The sequence below is a fragment of the Coregonus lavaretus genome, assembly GCF_964263955.1.
Source record: "Coregonus lavaretus genome assembly, chromosome: 28".
Lineage (NCBI taxonomy): Eukaryota > Metazoa > Chordata > Actinopteri > Salmoniformes > Salmonidae > Coregonus > Coregonus lavaretus.
This window is the reverse complement of record NC_140015.1, coordinates 29,048,508-29,052,458: the sequence shown is the minus strand read 5'-3', so window position 1 is coordinate 29,052,458 and position 3,951 is coordinate 29,048,508.

Below are 3,951 nucleotides of genomic sequence, written 5' to 3'. Positions count from 1 at the left end.
CTCTCTCTCCTCTCTCTCTCTCTCTCTCTCTCTCTCTCTCTCCTCTCTCTCTCTCTCTCTCTCTCTCTCTCTCTCCTCTCTCTCTCTCTCTCTCTCTCTCTCTCTCTCTCTCTCTCTCTCTCTCTCTCTCTCTCTCTCTCTCATCCTCCCCCTACCAACCCCCACTCCACCCATCCCCAACCCCCCCCATCCCCCTGTTGCCTCTGCCTGGGAAACATGGAAGCACAGAGATCCAAAAACACGTGGTTGTCCATAAAACTTCACATGCACTCTCTGTACCCTCTCCCCTCTCCCCCCTCACCCTCTCCCCCTCCACCCTGTACCCCCTTCCCTTCTTCACCCTCACCCAACACATATCCCCACAAGAGCAGGCATGATAGGAGACAGTGAGACAGTAAGACAATGAGATGAGAGGAAGAGGCAGAGGGACAACAATCAAGGCTGTCTCTAACAGAGGAACAATAGAGACAATGAGAGAGAGAGAGAGAGAGAGAGAGAGAGAGAGAGAGAGAGAGAGAGAGAGAGAGAGAGAGAGAGAGAGAGAGAGAGAGAGAGAGAGAGAGAGAGAGTGACTGCAGGCTACCATTCCACCAGGGGTCCTGAACAATGACTATCCTGTTGCTCTACGGGGCATCACTAGCTTACCCCACTGAAACATTAGACAAGCATAAACATACAAGGACAATGGTCCTCGGTCTCCTCTGTCTCATTCAAAGGTGTCTTTTTGCTCCTGCCGTTGGCTGGGTGTAGAGGAGATGTCACACCTCGCCATGTGTCCTCAGTGCCCTCTCCATATGTAGCCTATCTGTTTTTGTTTCTACACAGACAGTGTATCGTGTTCCTAGCACTGAACGTCAAAACCCTGTCTTCTCTGCTACCCAAAGCATATATGAGATAGAGAATCTCCTCAGATCAGTGACGTGTGATGTTGAACAAGAAATATCATTCCCTTTTTGTCAGTGTCATTTCAGAGCCTGCAACAATGCAAGATTTGTTTTAGTCTTCTAGTATTCTGGTTACATACCATTAAGTTACCAAGAGAAATAGGAGCTATATTATGTCTGTTTCCCTAAGTCATAGATGTATGCCTATAGATAGGCGCTTCTATTGGGATTCTGCATGAGGTCACTCTACTTTCATCTGGATATCTATGTGATGTTTTTGTTCCACTCAGTCAGTTGAACAGTAAGACTAAAATTGAAGAGTCCTCTGCATGTCGGTCTGAAATAATAAGCCTAAACCCTAAACTGTTTTTGATTGATAGCTTTCTGCTCCTCTGGCTCTAGCAGCCGTCATTCATGAGGGAGTGTGTGTGTGTGTGTGTGTGTGTGTGTGTGTGCGTGTGTGTGTGTGTGTGTGTGTGTGTGTGGTGAATGTGTTGCATCAGAAGACCAGAGAGTAAGTACCTAGTCATGTGATTGGTCACATGCCAGGGTTCTGTTACCACAGCGATGCTTGGCAGGGGTCCAGACCAGGCCCGGGGTCCTGACCACAGTCCCACGGTCGTCTGGGGAGATGCCTGAGTGGAGCGCCGATCTGCAGACTCAGAGCTCTGAGAGCACAACTCAGGCAGACACAAAATGGGGGGGTTCAAGAGCCAAATAGGTGGTCTCGCTCCCTCACATCCGTCTGAGGCAAGGTGGGGGATGGTGGAAGGAGGATGGGGTTGGTTGGGGAGAGAAGGTGTTTGAGGTTGGTGATGACATACAGTGAGCAGAACTGTTTCTCACTACTGGGCTTGGCTGTGTTCTACTGTGTTGTGCTTTGTAATATTGTGTTGAACTTTGCGATGTGCTTTCTCTGCTGTTCTGTATGGACCACCTGATGAAGACCTTCACTGTTGAAACGCTGTTTGTCTGAGATTCCCTAAAAACACGCCACTTAGATACAGCTACGACCAGAAGTCACTTTTTCGTAGCAGGTTAGGAGAACTAACGTAGCAGGTTAGGAGAATTAACGTAGCAGGTTAGGAAAATTAGGTTAAGGTTAGGAAAAGCGTTATCGAAAATACACTCCTAACCTGCTACAGAAAGTCACTTCCGGTCGTAGCTGTATTGAAGTGGCGTGTTTTTAGGCAGCCCGTTTGTCTCTATGATGACAATACAATACAATCACAGGCAATTTCTGTTATCGAGGCTTCACTTCCTGTTTAGTACTGTTGTCTTGCCGACAGTCTTTGATCTCTCCTGTGACAGGCAACACAAGGAACAGATGCTGGGTATCTGTGGAGGAATAACAACAGAGAGAGAGAGAGAGAGAGAGAGAGAGATGTAGACAGTCAGGGCTCAGGATACACAGGGACATCAGATTGGCACAAAGGCTGGCCAAGTCATTATGAATGTGTATTAGTGAGAAACACCCAGTGATAATGATCACTGTCACTATTCATTCCCATGGACAGGGAATCAAGCACAGTATGGGAGAATGTAAGGGAAGATTGTAAATGCAAACAAATGTCTTGATTAGATGGATGATGATGAGATGAGGAGGAGGAAGAGGAAGAGGATGAGGAGGATGAGGAGGAGGAGGAAATGGAAGTGATGGAGGAGGAGGAGGAGGAGGATGAGGAGGAGATGGAGATTTAGGAGGAAGAGATGGAAGAGATTGAGGAGGAGGAGGATGAGGAAGAAGAAGAGAAGGAGGAAGAGGAGGAGATGGACGAGGAGGAGGAGGAGGAGGAAGAGGAGGATGATGATCTGGTTCAAATGGCTATATGACCTTCTGATTGAACAGATTTGGGTGTTGGGTTATCGAATGAAGCATGCATGTCCTATGCTTGAAAGAAAAACACCATCACACCAACTATCCTCCAATGTGCTCCATAGAACTTCCCACAGCAAGTTCCAATGCTTCAATATGCCAGCTGCCCTCCATATTGAATAGCTACTGAATTCCAAAGTAGCCACAGTTTTGAAAAGCTATTTGGAGGTTACCTAGCTTAGTCCAGCCTTTTTAAAGGATGACCCTATCCAAAATAGCCTTTCATACAAAGAGCAGTTCACTGAGTCTTGACTCCATAGAGCCTCTCTGAATACAGCAGCTTGCCTGTGAAGACGGTAAAAGGCCTTTAAGTGTATTAAGTGACCTTTGCGGATGAAAGCGGTGAAAATGGTATTTTAACAAGATTGTGATGCCCTTTCAATTTGAAAGGCGGCGGTATAAGGAATGCTCTCAGCCAATGAATGCATAGGGAGAAGGAGAACGGAGTGTGTGTTGAGGAAGTGGTGATCATCCTCTAGTAACACAAGCCTGCCATCCTAGCTGATGGGTATGTCAGATGTGCAATGTGATGACGGTCATCATGGCTCTCTATGCATCCCTCTTTATCACGCATTCTTCAGTCTCTTATGTAGCAGGCGTAAAAGAAACAGACCAGACAAGTAGGCCCACAATGGATTATGGTCATTGTAGTTAATGATCACGTTTTCTGTGCTAAACTATGTAGAATATTGGCCTGTTGGAAACTACAACTCCCTACTACACCGCACAGTTCAGGCATGATCTGAGTTCTCTAGAGAAACTGCAGGGAAATGTACACAATGAGCTCACAGAAAAAACTAAATTGAATAAAAAAATATTGAACCAACTTCGGTCAATTTATTGTTTAAAAAACAAAAAAGAACCAACATTTCTGTTAATCGCTCAGCGCAAACACACACACACTTGTTTTTCTATCCTTATGGGGATCTAAAATGTATTTCAATTCAAAATCTTATTTTCCTTAACCCCTAAACCTTACCCTAACCCTAATTGTAACCCTGTACCTAACCGTTAAGCTTAAAATAGCTGTTGTCCTCGTGGGGACAAGGGAAATTTCATCTCACACACACGATCCCATCCCATCACATACACTCAAAAAAAGCAGAGTAGAGCATTCTCATTTCATTTGAAAAATATAAAATTTTAATAAAGGCTACATCTCTTTATAATAATAATTACATTAATTAAAGT